Here is a 20,464-nt window from a genome sequence, read left to right on the forward strand (position 1 = left end):
CTCTCTAATACTCCTACTTCATAACCTACATAGTATTTTTTAATAGTGAACCCACAGGTAAAGGACAAAAAAGTTGCAGCAAGAAACCTTCAGTATAATCACTAACTGAAGCCCAGGCAGGCTCTGTCCATGGTGCTGAGTGTCTGAGCAGCCTGCAGTGGCAAACTCCAGGAGCTGTGACTCTACAATACACAAAAAATATAATACACGAAACAACTGCATTCAGGGAAGAGATATTATGACCTTTAATTATGTCTGGAACTTGCTAAATTGTGTTGCTGCCTTCACTGAGCAGGATGCTTTTATAAAAGTTTATCCTCGTTATATCAATAAGCTAATAAGTAAGGTGCATTTCAGTAATATAGCTGCAATATAACTACGCAGTATGTTTATAGCATAGCCAAAATGGGCCAATGTGCCATGAGTTGCAAAAATTATAAGTAGCTCATAAAGAAATTACTCCAAACTACAACACAACAAAGTATTTTAAAGTAAAAGCACAACTAATCAAGAAAATGTACAAAGATAAGCGGCATAAGGGACTATTTGACTTACCAATGGTAATTCCTTCAGGGCTGGAAAAAGTACAGCAACGGCGGCACGTTTTTCTCAATTTGAAGTTCAAGTCGTCTTTAAACACAACTGTGGCCCAGTGGACAACTTTCTCTATATTTTTTCTCTATCTTTCCGTTTTCCTTTTAGTCAGCTGAAGCTTGTTTTAAAAGTTTTCTGTGTCCGTCCTCCATGACGGTGGACTGAGGAGTCTTGAAAGAGCGTAGCATCGTTTGCTACTGTTGATAGCATTTACGGGAAAACTTGCTAACTATCGCGGTTGTGTCAAATTAACGATGTCGTTCACATCACACGGCTTCCGTTCATATTGTTCTCTACGCCACAATAAACTTCAAAGTTTCGCAGTAATATAAATTCACAGTTTTTCACCGTGTTTCTGCTCTAATGACTGTGCCCACACCTGTTTGTTTCACCGCACAAACTGACGCATCGCTACACAGAGTGGCGCTGTTTCACTAACTGGAGGAAACTCAATTAGACCTTAAAACGAAACCTAAAAAATATGGGAAGTCCTTGGTTTAGGTACAAAAACACCTTTGACAATGGCCAGAATACATTTTGCTCATTTATTTGCCTCGAATATGGAATAATTTGTGCTCATGTCACTATAATTTAAAAGCAGGATTTATGAATAGGCTTATATTGCACATAGTGAGAGTTGAACTCCACTGAAAGAGTAATTCAGTGAACTATGCTTATAAATAATGCTTTAAAAGTTTTGACTGGTGTAAATAGAGCAATTTTATATGTAACAATTTTTACTGTTTTGTTATTGTTGCTGTTTTCTTGGTGGACAGTTTAACTTTCTTGCCCAACTCTAAAGAAAGCTATGAATTACACTGCCAGTCACAAGTCTGGACACACCTTCTCACTGAATGTTTTTTCTTTATTTTCATCACTCCTTCAAGACTGCTGGAAAACCGTTTCAGGTGACTACCTCATGAAGGTCATCGAGAGAATGCCAAGAGTGTGCAAAGCAGTAATCAAAGCAAAGGGTGACTATTTTGAAGAATCTAAAACATAAAACATGTTTTGACTTATTTCACACTTTACTTAATTCCATATGTGTTCATTCATATATGGAATTACTTAATTCCATGTGTTCATTCATATGTGAATGAGCACATACAGAATTAAGTAAAGTATAAACTATAATTTTGAGTTTTTACCTTGAGTGAGACTCTGCAATGTAAATAGTCATGAAAATAAAGGAAAAACATTAAATGAGAAGGTGTGTCCAAACTTTTGACTGGTAGTGTATGTCCAGTACCAAGCTTTTGACACAGTTCATCCTCCTGAAATTGCCAGAATGGAGCATGGATACATGGACACTGTGATGCATTTCAGCTGACATGTTTTCTGGGCTTTAAACAGGATTTAATCTTTATAGTGCTGTGGAGAAAAACATACAAGCTGCTCCACAAACTTGTCAGATTGAAAAAAATCGCTAGAAATTTGGTGAGGAACAGGGTATCCTTTCAGAGCTTAGGATGCTGTACAAAGACACCAGGCCAAGGACAAAGTGGCCGGAGCATTCCTAGCTGCATCAAAACATATGAGTGAAGGGGACCAGAAATAACCCGCCCTCAGTTTATGCACTTGTAACGGAGATCTGTTATGGTGAGACGAGGAGGTCTATGCACTTTCAGATGCTTTGATGCTTGCTGAATTAAGCTATAATGCTTCTTTGGGTCACTGTTTTAACAATAAGCTGTAATGATCCTGGCAATAAAAAAGAAAAACAACTTTGCTTCACTATATTTTTCCCTCTTTCACTCACTACCCCACATTTACTTTATTTCATGCAGTAGCAAAAGTAAATTTCTAGCTTCTGTAAAATTCAAAGAAACATCTTGATGTGAAGTAAAAGGGATTTAGAGTAGAGAGAAGTGAGGAAAGAGATGAGGTATGTACAGTGTTTTCTCTCTGTGTTTGTGTTCTATATCCTGAGATGGGAAAAAAGTTATGAATATGCATAAAGCAAAGCGCTACACGCAGGTGACATGCTTGACTTGTGTTGCTGCTGCTAACAACTGCACTAGACAAATGTTTTCTCCATCTCTCCTCTCAGGAACAAGGGAGTGAGGGAAAGAAGAACAGTAATCTCATGGGAACACGATTTTTTAAACTCTGTGGATGAAAAACCAACACACTAATGATGCAGGCACACATGCAAAGAAGTCCTGGTAGCTCATGCACAAGTAGCAAATATATACCCCCAACCACACACACACAATGCAACACAATCCACCTCACAAAATGGTATGCTAACACTTCTGCTTTTCAAAGTGTATTTCAGTGGAATGTTTAGCATGTTTGCCCTCCTTTCCAACTCATTTAGAGTTTGTTTTTAGCTTACTGAGGAGCTAGATTTTCAGAATACACTCAGAATGACATTACAACCTTCGAAACACAGAATTTAAATATGTTACTCTGATGATCTTGAAGAGTTTAGTCTGGATTTTGAGACATGAACAAGTTGGAAGTAAGAAAACTGACACTGTAATCTCTTTGTTATAACATTTTGGAGAACAACAGCTCATTGCATTAGCAATTTTAACCATACATTACATTAACAGGAACTACAATGACAGCCATAAGCATTTGTCAATCAAAGCTTCTGCTGATAGAGAGGATGGTTACAGATTTTACATAAAATCTATTCTTAAGCTCGTCAGCAAGGAAAGAAAAAAGTCCAGAGAAGTTTGAATATGATTTCAGGCTACAGACTAAAAGAAAAAAAACAGTAGACATATGGAGCAGATTGTCTCTCAAGGGAAAAAAGAGTGCTGTTTTACAATAAAAAAAAAAAAAAAAGCTCCAACATGAGGAATACATACATATCCAAAGGTTACTATAACATCCCGTGTCTCCATACTGGATAAAACACATACAAAAATAGGACAGTATTTTTAAAAAGTAAGTCGGCTACACTGTCTTCAAGTCATGGGAAAAAAAAACATATTAAACAACTGTACACCATTTCTTTCAGTTTGAAGTTGCTAAAGTTCCATTTCCACAGCAACTTTTTAAACAGATATTTCCAAGTAATCATGAATGTTTCTAGAAGTACATGAAAGATGAATGAAATGCCAGTATTCGCCTGAATGGACTGTCTATGTTGTCTTGCTGGTGAAAATCATATAAACAAAATGGTAAGCGAATGGAAGAATATGAATGGACAGGTGAAAGGAGGCACAATAAGGAAACAGTGTTGAGAGAGATGGCTGAGAGGGAGCAAAAGAAAACAGAACAGGAGGCGGTACAGAGGGGATTTAGGGAGAGGGATATGGAGGAAGGGGTGAGGGAAGACGAGGCAGGTGAGCGGGGTCAGACAGTGGGAGGAAGCTAATGTCTTTATTTCCTGGTGAGGTGGGACCTTGCATTTACCCCTGAGGTCAGTGGTCATGGACAGGGTCACTGGGGGTGCTGTGAGGGGGTATCTCAATACAGAGGAAGAGAGAGAATATCTATATAAGAAGGGAAAAAAAGTGGAGTGAACAAGAACAAGAGACAGAGTAATGGGAGAAAGAGAGGAAAAGAAAGAAGAGGGAGCCCTAGTTTCAGTCAGGAGGGGAATGTGCAAAGGTGGAAAGGTTGAGCGAGGTTGAGGAGGCGAGAATACTCAAGGGAGAGAGGAGGGGGAACACACACACACTGTGGACATTAAATAATCATAGATGTGAGTTTAACTGAACAGATTGTGTATGGATCCTGTCTGATGCATTGTATACTGATTGTGTTTGCGAGTGCATTCCTCTGCTCACTGCGTCTCTGTTTGTTTTCTGTATGCAAGTAAGTGGAAGTACGACTGTTTATTTTTGAATGTGTATTTCCTCGTCTCCAGAGGGCCCGCCAACGCAGCTGACAGATAAATACAAGCTGAGTGAATGTATGACTCTTTCTCTAGAGTATTGTTAGCATTTATCCTCTTGAACTGCTTCACTTACTGCGTTTTATTGATATAAATCATACTTGTCTAATACTGCGCCATGAATATCTAGTCTAGTCATATTTAGTCCAACATGTAACTGCATTACCAACAATCGCATGCATTAACTTTGACAAACATGGTACAACAAAAGAGAAATTCAGTCTCTGGTGATATTGTTCCTCAAGAGAATTGTTGGTTTGTTTGCTTTAAGTTTACCACTGAGCTCAGTGCTTTCTAGCAGCTGATAAGTCTGCATTTTGAGTTGCTTTCTTTTGGCGTTATTGTTTGATGCCTCCTTGTGGATGCAGTACTCATACTAGTGTGTGTGTGTGCGTGTGTGTGTGTGTGTGTGTGTGCGTGTGTATGTGTGTGTGTATGTGTATGTGTGTTTGCTAGTTGGACTGGACTTTCTTCTTCCATCAGTTTCTTAATGCTGACTGTACGATCTCCAGCTAATTAATGACAGCTTTGAAACTAGAACTCTTCACCATACATCTAGCTCAAATACACACATACGTCAAGACAAAAATATCACATACATTCAGACCTAGAGTACATGCATTCATGGACATGCTGTTAAACACTACACAGGAACATAATGCAATCGGTTGGTCTGCTTGATGATTTCAAGTTATTCCAACTTAACCCCTCCAAAAGTATTGGGGCAGTGAGGCCAATTCCTTTATTTTTGCTGTAGACTGAAAACATTTGGGTTTGGCATTAAACAATGAATATGAGACAAGAGATCAACATTTCAGCTTTCATTTCCACGTATTTACATCTGGATCTGAAACACAACTTAGAAGATAGCACCTTTTGTTTGAATCCACCAATGTTTCATGAGAACAAAAGTATTGGAACGTGTGATTGCCAAGTGTGTTTTGTTTGCCTTGTGTGTCCTATTACATCGATTATTCAAACAATAAAAAGCGTTCCATGTCTACATTCAGTTTCAGATTTGGGTTTTGCCTGTGCAGAGTGCATCTATAGTTAGAGGTGTAACCAACATGAAAACCAGAGAGCTGTCTATGGGTGAAAAACAAGTATTTGTGAAGCTGAGAGAGGACAGAAAATCAATCAGTGCCACTGCACAAACATCGGCCATAGCTAGTAAAACCATTTGGAAAGTCCTGAAGAAGACAGAAACCACTGGTGGACTAAGTAACAGACGTCCAACAAGTAGACCAAGGAAAATAGCAGCAGTTGATGACAGAAACATTGTAAGAGCTGTAAAGAAAGACCCTAAAACAACTGTTAGTGATATCAGCAACAACCTCCAGAGGGTAGGAGTGAAGGTATCACAATCTAATGTTCACAGAAGACTTCATGAAGAAAAGAATAGAGGCTACATCGAAAGATTCAAAACACTCATTAGCAAGAATTTGCCGGAAAGTACAGGGATGAGCCTCAAAAATTACTAATCTTCATTGATGATGTAACACATGATGGCAGCAGTAAAATGAACTCTGAAGTCTACAGAAACATTTTGTCTGCCAATTTAAAGAAAGATGCAACCAAGCTGATTGGGAGATCCTTCATCGTGCAGCAAGATAATGGCTCAAAACACACTGCCAAAACAACAAAGGAAGTCATCAGGAGCAAGAAGTGGAAGGTTTTAGACTGGCCAAGTCAGTGTCCAGACTTAAACCTGACAGAGCTGCATTTTACCTGCTAAAGAGGAGACTGAAGAGAGTAACCCCATAAAACAAATAACAGCTGAAAGAGGTTGTGGTGGAAGTCTGGAAAAACATCACAAAAGAACAATGTAAATGTTTGGTGATGTCAATGGGTCACAGGTTTGATGCAGTTATTGCAAGCAAAAGATTTGCAACTAAATATTAAGTCTTATTTACGTTAATCTATTTTAAGTCAACCTGTTCCAATACTTTACTACTACCATAAAAGTTGGTGTTCCATTATAAATAATACTATCTTCTAAGTTGTGTATCAGATCCAGATGTAAATATCTGGAAATAAAAGCTGAATATTTATCGTTTGAAGTCAAACCCCAATTTTTTCAGTCTACAGCAAAAATAATTGTTCCAATACTTTTGGAGGGGAGTGTATGTTCAGATCACATTTTGTAGTTTTGCATTTCCATCCTATTATGATAGTTACAGTGAAGAGAGAAAAGAAAGGCAGGAAAGGGAAGCAGGAGAATGATATGCCGTGAGGGCCTGGGCTGGCTATGAATTGAACCAAGGATTTACTGGTTGATGCCATTTACAGCCTTGCAGTATGAGCTGTAACCACTTGGCACTCAGGTCACCTCCACTTTTAAATTTACAAGCAAAAGTTGTTCCAATTTGAGTTCTTTAAATGATGAGATGACTGAATGAACCTCTGAGAGTTCACTCAAGTCAATAAAGCAGTTTTTAAAGAAACACAATTTTGTGGTAAGAAAACATATTCATAATGGAAAGTCACACTGTGTCTTTAATGCCAATTTAAGTCGTAGTTGTTCCTTTCCATAAAAATTAAAGTGATGCTAACCATGATCAAAGCGAATGGATTCAATCCCTAGATTTGCATATTAAAACTTTATCAAAGTAACTGGGATGAGAGTCAGCACCTGAGGCCATGGTTCTCTGCTGCAAACCAGTGGATTGTGCCCTCTTAACCGGGGGTGAGTTGCTGCCCCAAGTGAAGGACTTTAAGTGCCATATCTCATCTGGCCTGGGAACGCTTCAGGATCCCCTAGTGCTGCTGGGGAGGGAGATGTCTGGTGTGACCTGCTTAGCCTGCTGCCACAGTGACCCGACCCCTGATAAGTGGATGGATGGATGGATGGATGGATGGATGGATGGATGGATGGATGGATGGATGGATGGATGGATGGATGGATGGATCTGGGATTAGAGCACATGTCTTTGTGCTAACTCTGGCACAAAATAGCTTCAGGTAAGTCATCATTGTAATCCATATTGCTAATGCGAATTAACACTGAGCAAAAGTATCTGCAGTTCTTTAAAAGCTTCTATCTTCTGTGCCCGTCTTCTAAGTCTATAGAAGGTGGGCACAAGAATGAATAATAGATTTTGAGTGGCGCTTCCTTTTGAGTTTTATGGGGTTGATGTCTATATAAAGTTGATTCAATAATTTTGCTATTATCACACATGAGCCTACATCACCTCAGTTCTTTCACACTATCCTAAATTTTTTTTAAGAAATAGTGCATCATTGCTGCCACAGCTCATGCTGCTGTCTGAACGAATCCTGTCTGGGAGGAGGTAGTCGCCCTCTTAACATCTGTCTGGAGCCGCTGATCTCTGTATTTCTACTTGCGTAGGTGAGTCTCAGTCCAGCTGAGGTATGAGGTATGCTTATGGACTACTCTGTATCTCCACAAGTCCTTAGCTTTTATGTGTGACTGTATATCTCTGTGTGAGTATGTGCAGAAACACTGGTGTATCTCGGTCAGTGATATGATTCATGAAAATGGAACACTGACTGGAGTCACACTGAGAGCAAACAGTCTGTTCTCCAAAAATACCTCCTGTGACACACACACATACAGTTTTGTTTTGTTTTGTTTAAAGAAAACAGTCAAATATCAGTTTTATCTAATACATTTTTGGCCATACATGTAGGGGCATTTACTGTAAGACTGAAATTGTTATAAGGTTATAAAGATGTGCATACTAATTGGTTTTGCCTGCAACTCATATACGCGTGTATATTTTTCACTGTTATTTCTTACTGTTTGGCATAGACCTGTCCTGACAGAATGTGACCCTTGACGCTATAAATAACCACTCACAGCCTCAGTTTACTTTTAGACCCACTACTGCTGTCCAGTTCTAGTTATTCCTGTCTTACCTCTGGATGGGTGTGATGCAGCAGGTTAAAAATATCCCCTTACCTTTCTAAGGCCGGCCGGTGACCGACAATTGCACCATGTCCTTAAACTCAGCCTCGTCATTCATTTGAAGAAAATAGGACTGAATGTGGCCTCTATCCATCAGACATTATCCATTTTTATATAGCAGCAACCATCATGGATGAGGAGTAAAGCCAAGGCAAGGCAAAATGACGTCAAGTTGTTCCACTAATAGCCTTTGTAGACTGAAGGAAACTGCAGCCATAATTAAGTTACGGAGTGAAAAAGTTCATCACATTCAAGTTACAGTTTGCATAATTTTTTTCATGACACATATGAGTCTTGACACTTCATTTTAATTATTCTAATGATGATTATTGGTCATTTTAAAAACTACTGATTTAAAAGAAATGCATTCTGGAGCATGCTGCTTGATTGACTGCTTAGCCAGTCGCAAAGACCTCTTGTTCAAGCAAAGTTATCACACTTTAAAACAATCCTCAACAAACTTAAGTGGTGCCATGAGAAATGCTTATGTAACTGATGTTAATTGTATGTTTTCCAACTCCCAATTATTCCTGCAGAATTCCAGAGGAATTGTATTGTATGATTGAGTGACTCAGCAGATTATTGCGCTGGTTTTAGCCAACTGACATGACATATTTGGGCTAAATTGTAGCGTTTTTCTTCTTCTCATGGTGTCATCTGTATCAGAGGGTGACTCAGCAGGCTATAAATACAGCTCTGGTCTGAGTTTTCCTTTAGACCCATATTTCTATCTTGTTCTAGAGTTATTCTTGTTCCTAGTCTTAGTATTGGACATTTGTATGACAGAATGTGATTCAGTCAGCTATAAATATGAATGGCCTTTCTGCTTGGCCAGCCGCACGGATTAGCAACTCTTCCAGCTTTTCCACTGGGCTCAAGACACACTGCAGCACACGCTCTCACACACTCACACACACGCACGCACACACACACACACACACACACACACACACACACACACACACACACACACACACACACACACACACACACACACACACACACACACACACACACACACACACACACACGCACACACACACACACAAACACACACACACACACTCTTACTTGCCAGTGTTCACTATAACCTGCACAGACATACACACTGGAAGAGAGATGCTGAGTGTGAGAATGTCCACTCTGTCGCATAAAAACAATATTAATTTAAAAAAAAAAAAAAAAACAACTGTGTTTTAATTTCTCTATTTTTTGCTTGTTTCCATGTCTAAACATCTAAACATATAAACTATTCTGTTTCAGCCAGAGACTGGACCAAACATACTTTGTCACTGATTGATAAATATAAAGTTATTTTAGTTGGCAAACGGTTCACTGCATGTCAGAGAGAAAAGAAAGAAAAGAACTGGCACCTGCCCTCACGCAACAGTACCTGTGAGCTCTGGTTGATCAGGTTTTCCACACAAGATGACATACATAAGCAAGGCTGTGAATGTCTTTCGCAAAAAAAGACAACAACAGCAACAACAAAACAAAAACGCCAATAACTCCATATGAATAAAACAAAAACAAACAAACAAAACAACAGATCTTGATATGACTTTCAAGCTATTTCCGGAGCTTTCATCCATATCTTAATGATGGAACTTCAGCCCTGTAATAACAGGTGGTTCATTGGGAGGGGATTTTAACCCCTGCCTCTGTTCAAAGATGGTCTTACATATCTGTGGCTGTGATCCGGTATCACATGGCTACAGTTTGGCTGAACGTGGGAGAACAGAAGGAGTCTGAGGGCAACAGTGGAAGGTCAAAATGTTTCATTTTACACCTCAGACTACAAAGATGGCAACATCATAAACTTTCTACATCGCAGGAAGTAACTTTGGGGGATTTGACACTTTAAACAGATCTGATTTCTATGACTATGCAGAATACATGAAAAGAAGTACCAGTTATCAAGTGGTGAAAAAATGATGCATTCATTGACCTGAAATCTGTGTTTCTCCCACAATTATATTGTCACCCTCAGCGCTTGAATTTTTATTGTGTTTTCACAGGACAATAGTTAGTGGTTTTACATTGTATCTAAATAATATATTGAAAATGATGAAGCACATAACTTATATTTATTTACTTGGAATTTATGCTTGTGGCATTGTGCAACATTATTTAGTTAATTTAGTTGTGATTTTGTCCTGTACCTTAATAGGAATAAGATAGCCTTTCTCTTCGTCTTCTTCTCTCTTTTTTTGTTTTCAGCCAATTTGAAACACTCTAAGCTCATAAGAAAAGAAAATGATCTCTAACTACACAGATCATGCCTATTAAGAGCTACCAGCTGTGTGTGTTGCATTAAAGTTTATAAAAAACAGGCCTAATGCTTGTCAGTGTCGTCAGACTGTCCCTTCTGGTGTCAAATCTAGACACAGAGTACATACAACAGATTTTTCTTTGTACCTGATCACACAGGCTCCTTCAGTGCATGTGAAAGCGTGAATAAAGGCTGAAGAAAACTAAACATTCGAACGACACTATAGATTCTATACATCCCATTCTACCTCTATCTGTACTTGACATTGGTACTTACATGTTGATACATGTGATTGGTGGGGACGATCTGGTTTCAATGAAAATACTAAGCCTGGTACATGATACTCATCTCAGGAGAAAAGCCATGAGCGACCATTGGTGCCTTGGATTACCACTAACACACGGCTCCTCACACACACACATTAACACACTCACACAGAGGCGTACACACCAGACAGCCACTTTGGTCTCTGTGACCAAGAGACATTTAAAAGGGAGTCTGATTGAATTAAGGCAGTCATGTCTTCTTATCCCTGGATTGAAGGTATCAATATATTTGTATTCGCTGGTGTTATTAATAGCACCCAAGAGGCAACCAGACACCGGAGAGTGGGGTGACAAACAGATCCTTGGGCTAATAATAGAAGGGGATGGAAAAACTACGGTCAACCAACAGATAGAGAGAGAAAGCGAGAGGAAAATCCTGACACCAACACTTACGGTTAAGTACAAGACAGGATGAAAAGGGGTGGAGGGAATTATTAAAGTCATCAGTATTTTGACACTGTGTTAAATGAAAATTGAGGTTCACAGGTATGGCTCAAGAGGAGAGATAATGGACAGAGAAGAATACAAAGATGCTACTTAAGAGTATGAATACTAAGTAAAACAAAAATATGCAAGCCACTTTTGGACAAACTTAGGCAAATAGAAACATCAATAAGATTTTTTTTTTTTAGGTCAGCAGGTTCAGCAGTGAGAACTAGATTCACTGCTTTGTAAGCTGTTGATAACGGTTCAGTTTCCAGCTAATCAGAAGTCATCCAGGCATTAGACACACAGTTGCCTTGTGTGTCTGTTTGGTTCAAATTCAGATGTATGTAGACAAAGCACAGGAACACAGCTGACTGAGAAAACCATGAAAACCCAACCTCACCATACTTTGAAAGCCAGCTCTATAGTGATATTTGGTTTTTAAAAAACGTAAGCTGAGGGATAAACAAATTGTCTGGCGATGTCAAAGATCAAGAGACTTGATGCTGGGTTGTACTGTTTGTGAAATTAAGTGTTGGCTTAAATTGATTTGGGTCCTAGGTGGCCATGAAAAAAATATTCATCTCACAGAAGGGTGGCAACTGTTTCTCACAGTAGCCAGAAGAGCCTGTGAGACCCTTATCACTTTCAAACAGACTGACAGCTTAAACTAGGGCAGGTTGCACATGCGTACATACGATACCACACACACCAACACCCCTGAGTCTGAAGGGGTTTAACAGTTTTCTGTTCTCTCTTTTCTTACCATTCTCTGTTTTAATCTAATGGCATGTGTTCTGGCAGAGGAGTACAGAGAGAAAGAAAACAAGGGAGGAGAGAAAGGCTGTGTCAGATCAGTATCCATTGTGAGAACGAAGAAGCCCACCTCTCTCTCTTGCTTTCTCATTCCATCCCATTACCACTGGCCATCCTGTGACCTCTGACCTGTGCACTTTATACCTGCATTAGCTGCATCTAGTTTACCTCCTCTAATGCTGAGGAGGCAATCGTCAGCGCTGCTGAAAGTGCTCAATCAAAAGTGGCCAAGAGGCAATATTTTTAGTCATGGCTTCCTGTAAAAAAAATGATTCTGTGATAATAATGACTGTATTTACATTCAAAACAAATAATTTTTATTCAAGAAATGTGCATCCTCAGTATAACATATTGCCTAATTAGGGCTTGAATATACAGTAATATCATCAGGAGGGGTATTGACTTTCTCTGTTGTTTTTGTCATCGTGTCAGTCCATCAGTTTGATAATGAAGTGGAAAGATCTAATTAGTATGGTAAGAACCAAAGTAGTAAAATAAATTTTTAAAAAAAGACAAACATGAAAAACATACAACCATGACAATGTACACAATGGTTAATAATAAAAACTTACAGGTTTTAGCTGCATTTTTTGATTATGGTCAATTAGGCTTACTGGCCCTACAAGGACTTACATATTCCTCTAGGAAAATGAAGTCACCTTTGTCTAATGCCATAGTGGCTGCCATTCACCATCCTGGGAGCAAAAAATGAAGAAAACTAAAGAAAAGTGGAGGCCTGTTACATGACTGAACCTGCTCCCTGCAAGACTATTTGTAGGATACAGACACCAGCAATTCCAGCCGGGCAAGGCTCAGCTCTTCTTGCAGACCAGACAGACTTTCATTTTCTGGATATATTTACATTATAATGCTGCATAGTCCAGCACTCTAGAATAAAAGTATTCAGGACGAGGCACAGAGGGCGAGTGAAACAAAGACGGAAAGAGCAAAAAGAAGAATGAGAAAGGCTGAGAGAGAGAATGATAGAAAAAGAGAAGCGAGCTCAAACTTCAGTGGCACACGATTTGCTTGATTTAGCACTTTGAAATGCTGAAATTAATCCAATGAAGAGTTAGGATCTTGAATAAGTGACGCATGTGTTTCTGATGTCTTTACACAAAATTAATCAGAAACAGTCTGACTGCATTCTGTCATTGGATGATTTTTAAGTTCAGACTTAGCTGCTTCGGTGTGTTAGCTTCTAATAATGTTTCCCCACCATGAACACGGCTCGAGCACAACAACAATTGAACTGAAGTTCCAGAAAACATTGGTAATCATAATAAAATTATCCAAATTTAGTGCTATGCTTCAGACAGAAAATATGATCATGAGACTCAAGGAAACGTCTATTTGCACTAATTCTCACAGCAACACCAGGCAATGTCCTATCTTTAGTAATTCCATGAATACAGCGCTGAGGGGCAAAACATGCTGTCCTCCTACTAATGAAGCTTTCAGCCCTGCGCCACAACCACACAATGACAGCTGGCAGGGGAGGGGCAGGAACTACACGCCATGAAATAAGAGGGGGTAAAAATTGATTAGCAATTTTCATTTGCGCTAAGCTAAACAAAAGAAGGCTGCTGCCCTACTCTGCATATTATCATGGGGTGGGAGAGGAGGAGGGTGGGCAGTGTTGACAGTGTTGGGCTGGGATGGGAAGTGATCTTTCAGAGCTCAAGGCATCTATTGTTCAGTTGGAGAGGATGTGGGTGTGTGTTGGGGGGGAGCAAAGAGGGACTGGGATGGAAAGACAAGAGGACTGGGGATGAGGGAAGAGTGACAAGAGGGGATGTTGAGATGTCGAGGACAGTGGAAAAGAAGAAACATGGGTGATGGGAGAAAAGAAAGAGGGGTGAAAGTGTGGCATTAGGCATGTAAGAGAAGACGATGGGAGAAAGTTGAAAGGGTTGATCAGGTGTAAAGGCAGAAAAAGTAATTGGGTGGGGAATGTCTGGCAGGCAAAAAACACGAGGAGGGAATAGGGAGAGTGTTGTCCAAGAGTTCATGGCTAATTCTGAAAATTAAAGCTGGACCAGGACGGAGCCACAATGCTCTTTGAAAAACAAAAGCAAAGTGGCAGGGGGAAAAAACGACACCACCATCACTTTTAAAGTTATTACAGTTATTAAACATATTGAATATAGAGGCTCTGACAATAGAGAAATTTGCCAACCCTGAGGAAAAAACTGCAGTACCTGTGCAGTACTGTGGCCAAGCCATGTTGTTGTATGGGCAGTTTTCTTGAAGGGTTTTTTGGCATGACCACGATGCATGATGGCTTATTAAGAGTGACACTAGTGCACCTCACGTGCGCACACATACACACACATACACACACATGCAAGCACACACGCACACAGTAATAAATGCAAAAAAGGTGAGAAAAATAGCAGCTGGTAAGTGAGTGAGAGGGGGGGAAAAAATCAACAACTTTTAACCAAAACACTGTACACAACTCTAAATTTAATTTTCTGCAAGATTAAGCACAATAATGACTAGCTTTATAAAAACCCATAACTAATGGCTTCCAATGAGCCAATCTATAAGCATTGATCTGCTCAGTATCTCATAGACTCGCAGTGCAAAGCCCATAAACGAAGGAGGGAAGAGACGGAAGGAGAGAGGCAAAAAGAGGATAGGGGAGCAGTTTGAGGGAAAAGAGGAGAGGAGGAGAAGTTGGCGGCGAGAGAGAGTGAGACAGGCGCAGAGGAATGGGGAGGGTGAGGATGGAGGGAGAAGGAGAAGGGTGAGACAAGGAGAGGAAAGTATGGGGGGAAATGCAGAGCAGAGGAGAGAAGGGAACAGAAGGCAAGAGGTGGCTTTTTAAAGTGTGATTCTAGATTGATCATTAACCTTTTTTTCCCCTTACAGTTAAAGTATGTGAATTTGTTTAGTGATTTACTGAAAATATACTAACAATTTGTGTTCAAGTAAATAAAAAGTATAAAGTAAGTAGAATGCTGCTAAAGCCAAGACTTTGTTGGGTCGATTAAAGTGATGTGTATGAAGTTCATTTAACTCTTGGCGAGCTGCAACTGGTAAAATGATTGTAGAAACTTCCCTTTGACTCTGGATGGGGCGTTTCTAAGTTTAAATAGTGTCTCAATAAAGATGCAATTAAACTGCATTGTGGTAAATGTATGATCAAGTCTTTTGAGAACTCATGTCACTGAGGATATACTTAACTATTCCTTCCTTAACTTTTTGAATTGGAAATTTACACCTGCTTTATCCAGTGACAAAGCAGGCCTAGACTACAATTGCCTTGAGGAAAAGATTGTCCAAAATTGTGAGCCGTTATCCCATTTAAAGGATTATTGACTCCCCCCCTCTCTTCAGCATGTAAGCTTTTCACCCTGCCTTTAAGTACCGTACTTTGGAACAGCTAGACACTTGCCATCCAATTTTGAGCATATCCCCACCTTAATTTATCAGTTTGTACTCAGTGCTTTTAATTCTACATGTAACAGCTTGTTAGAGATTCCATTATTACTGAATCAAACCATTTGCACACAGGAATACTGTTCAAATTATAATATGTCACTGTTCTTGAAAATTATAATGACGATTATCTGTTTAGTGGCCGCGCTAATCCTGTAATAATGGCAATATCTATGTGTGCAGAAGGCAGAAAGACACAACTAAACAAGAACAAAGCAGCTGCAGTTCAAACAACATGTCACAATAAAAATCATCTTTATATATGTTTTAAAAGGTTTTTAGGGCAATTAGCTATCTAGTGGCTTTCTACACTGCTAATCCTACACTTGACAGCTTTTTAGAGGCTCACTGACTAAGAACTAAAGGTGGTGGGATGTGAGAAGGAGGAGGATGGAGTGAAATAAAACAATCCTCTGCTGAAAATGCACAGAAGCTTAAAGCCGGAGAGGGCTGCTTGCGTTAATCCCCATGGATTAAGCTTCTAAATACTTCTATTCAAGCCAATTAATTCATGCATATATCTGTCTCCGGCTCTTTTCATGTCATTTAAGATGATGGAGGGTGACTTCCTGGGAAATCAGGAGGAGGGTGGATGTGTATCTACATTAATGCATGCAGGGCTCTATGTGCAGGACCACGCAGCTACATACATCCTGATGCGGCACGTGCGCGCACACACACACACACACACACACACACACACACACACACACACACACACACACACACACACACACACACACACACACACACACACACACACACACACACACACACACACACACACACACTATATTGCAGACGTATACATTGAGTTCTTAATGGGGAAATGATAGTGGGAGGGTGGGGATTGAAAGGGGCCTCCAAAAGTTGACTGACGTATTCTGACAGCTGAATACTAATCACGAGATCAACCTCTGGCTAAATCTACAGGATCTCACTGGGGCTTCTGGCTGGGAGAAGCATAAAAAGGATTAACAGTGAATACAGAAGGCTTACGGAGAACAGAGAGACACCAGTGGACGGACTCAACAACTTGAAACAAAAGGTTGAGAGGAAGGCGAAACTACAGATGCAGAAGAAGACATTGACAACTGCGAAGCCTGGCCTAAAATTATCCAAATGATTGAGAAGAAGAAGGAAGAGCAGGAAAGAACAAGTCTTTGTCTAAGTTTCATACTTTTGGTTTTACGTTAAAGCCGTCATGAGGAGTAAGAAAATGAAAAACTTGTGACAGTAGCAGCGTCTCTGTCCTTAACATTGTTATTAAAACAGAAAGGATCTTGCTACGTTTCTACATGAATTCATTTCCTGATTGCTGTGATGTCACTAATGATTTGGCGTCCAAGTGACATCATCAAGGCCTGAAGTGGACTGCAGTATGTAGTGGTTCAGAAGCCTCAAGTCTCTGCTTACCAAGCTGTGAGTGTGAGTGTGTGTGTGTGTGTGTGTGTGTGTGTGTGTGTGTGTGGCAGGCAGCAACCGCTGCATAGAGTATTAATAGGAACTCACATCACCCAGAAAGGCTTTGAGATAAATAGGCGCTCACATCAGGCCCAAGTCTATGATCAGACTACAACCTCCAGACAATGTCCAGAGTTTGAGGGACTTTGAATCAGATGCCAATACAGTAATTTGATTATCAAAAGTAATGACAGTAATGTAAGACTAAAATGGGAAAAACAAATAAGTATTTAAAATGTGTAGTAATCTAAGCAATTGAATTCACATATCATATTATATTATATTATAGGCTACACAACACTAAATTGGGCGACACACAGCACAGACAAAGCTACTGACAGATAAAGCTCATAGCGAAAACTGCTCCGGTGTAAAAACTCAGCAACCTCGATGCAACCACAAATATGTAGCCAATCAAATAGGTACAAACATTAGAATAACAGAGATGTGTCACTGGCTTCCCACTGGCAGCAGATATTACTGTGTGTGGAAACTGCTGTGAGTTTCTTGACCAGTTCCCAAACCTGCATCACCAGTGGCTGCAGAATCAGCACCTTGGTGCCTTGGAGTGTAGTCCTGACAAACCTGCAGTATATAAAACTGAGCGACTGGTCTGTTGAGCTGGCTGTGCTCAGGGTGCATCAAGCTTTGACTCAATGATTTATTAGTGAATATGTAAATGGCTGCCAAAATATGATGAGTTTATTGTTGGAAACAAACTTGACATCAGCACATTAACATGGGTGTACCACTTAATTTCAATCTTTTATTAGGATTACATATTGTACACCTAATATGTTTTTGATGTTTTACTTACGGGAAATTCAGCATTGTGCAAGTTTACTCATATTTTAATCTTAGTTAAAGGACAATGTCTCATCTTTCTGTTTCAAGAGTGTATGTTTGGTCTGAGCATTTACAGGGACATCTTAAGACTAACTTTAATGCTGATGCTCTCCTATAATTCTAAACTGTAATTTATAATTTGGGCCTCACCTGAAACCCTGAGGATGCACCTGTTTCCTCATCAGCCTGCTCTACTTCCCTAGCCTGCTGCTGCGTTTCCTGCATACAAAATAATTCATTAATGGTGACATTTTACTGGAATTTTTAAACTGAAATACAATTCTTTGTTACATCCACACATTTTATGTTTACTCCTGTTGGCAACCTGACTACTAACCTATGATGAAAGAAGCCAGAGCTAACTTTAGAGTTAGCACAAGCTGATATTGTTAACTAACATCAAGTGACAATATTCTCCACAACTGAAAAGTTGGAGATGACAGGTGTCCAGCAGGTTTTTATTTGAAGTAAACATGGCTATTGACTGGACATATGTTACTTAACACTGTGTGTGGTGAAAAAGCTCCTGATGCCCCTTTTATGGCGCTTGCATGGTATGATATGATAACAATGGACAAAACGTGTCGGCAAAGTACAAATTAATTTATCTGTACAGTGCAGTGCAGACAGTGGTGTAAAAGGAGCAAGTTATCAGAATGAAAACATTTTCACTTGTGATAAAATGGTATCATCCAGTGTCTTTTGAAAAAAGCATTTAATCTACAAGATTTAAAGCCAACAGGGTGAAAAAAAAAATCAGTGCACAAAATCTATTCGGACTCCTGTGACAAGCTTGTAAACTGAGCCATCACTTAGATGTACAATCACAACTTGTATCTGACTTGGTCATTTAATCTTAAAAGCAGTTGATGCTCCTCTTACCTGATATTCTTCTACTCAGATATCTGCTGTAGGGGGCACTCAGTCTTCAGATACTGTAATAAAGTGAAGCAAAAAATTATTGTAGCTGGGTAAACTTTTGTCAAATTTAAACTGCAACAAGTAAAAAATGGGACATACATGGCAGGATATAGTGCAGAGACGAACATCAGCATTTCAAAAGGGTAGATCTGAAGACATTTAAAGAACACTGACACAAATGTAAATTATCATCCACTCAGTCTTTAAATTCTCTCTTTCTCTCTTACTAGTCCTAGGCTCTGTCTCTCTTTATCCCCCCAATTCTCTCACCTTTTAACAGTCACTCTGACTCTCTTTCACTCTGATCTGACATCAGTCTCTGTGATTGGCCGACCCAACTCCTGCACTAACCAGTGACATGCTTTAATTATTGAGCGGCTGACCTCAATTGGTTGGCTGGAACAGCCTAAAACACAGTGCGCCACACACAAACACACTGTATGCACATACAAGCACACACATCTGCACACTACACTCACACACTCACAATCTCAGTACATACTGCACACTTACATGCTCACCCTGGGGACAGTTTCTAAAGTCTAAATATATACTGTGGACACCATCAACTCTCCCTGTTACTCCTTTTAGTTCATTCATGCTAAGAGCGCATTAGTTCTGATTAGAAGCCTGCTGCAAAAACATGTATTTACAACATCTATGTATTATGCATAAAAACAAGAATAAATATCAACTGAAATATAATCAAAGATTCACAAAATTTAACAGAATATGCTTGTGGAATACATTTAAAGCTCCTAAGATATATTGACAGTAGCCTGATTGCTAATATGTGTGAAGACTGTGAGACAAAGGGAGATGAAAGGCAGCAATATTATGGGCTAAAATATCTTTATCATATTGATGTTTTATATGTTGTCATGAAAAACGCTTTTATCAAAGGTAAAATTAAAAGAAATATCAAAACAAGACAGTTAAGGGTGATTTAACAACAGTTATTCTATATTTTTACTACAATGGGTACCACAGACAGACACCGATCAACATTGAAACCAACTGCCTCATATTGCATAGGATATGGTTGAGATTGTGTGGATCAGGCTTTCTCCGGTGGGATTTGGGAAGTTTGGAGATCAAATCAATGTTTTAGGTTCTTTGCTGTGTTCTTTGAGCCATTCCTGAGCAACGTTTCCCCCATTGGTTGAGGGGGCTGGCATTGGGTTATGTCTCTGTCATGTGGGGTTTGCTTGGTTTGCATCAGTGTTTAGGTTGGTGGTACATGTCAAAGTAACATCCACATGAATGCCAGAACCCAAAATTTCTCAGTAGAATGTTGTAACGAGATGCTTGGTGATATTCTCGTCACCTGTCTGGGGTTTTAATGTTGCAGATTAGTGAACACAGATTTAGCGACACTGAGATGATGTGGAACACGTACGGAGAGGAAACACATTTATACCACTTAAACATTCTGTGTAGTGTTTCAGATACATGCCTTAAGACCTGATATTTAAAATACTGTGGGGTTAATTTAAGTGGTTTTGCCTATGATAATCACAAGCAATTTATGAGATTCCGCATTATTTGAGATTTATGACTTATAATGTGCA

The 20,464-nt window shown here is 39.5% G+C and overlaps 1 protein-coding gene across 2 annotated transcripts in view; it reads right to left on the reverse strand.

The window, feature by feature from the left end:
- Positions 1-19,055, reverse strand: part of esrrga (estrogen-related receptor gamma a) — a 153,851-nt gene extending 134,796 nt beyond the window's left edge. The window contains exons 1-2 of one of the 2 annotated variants that reach the window (XM_055011366.1): positions 18,993-19,055; positions 18,855-18,907 (exon numbers count right to left, since the gene is read on the reverse strand). The gene's annotated coding sequence lies outside the window, so the exon portion shown is untranslated. Of the gene's footprint in view, positions 1-18,854; positions 18,908-18,992 lie in introns of those variants that run through there. The other variant, XM_055011371.1, reaches the window with a different exon arrangement.
- Between the last annotated feature and the right edge of the window lie 1,409 nt (positions 19,056-20,464).

Source organism: Amphiprion ocellaris, chromosome 1 (assembly GCF_022539595.1).
Source record: "Amphiprion ocellaris isolate individual 3 ecotype Okinawa chromosome 1, ASM2253959v1, whole genome shotgun sequence".
NCBI classification, from domain to species: domain Eukaryota; kingdom Metazoa; phylum Chordata; class Actinopteri; family Pomacentridae; genus Amphiprion; species Amphiprion ocellaris.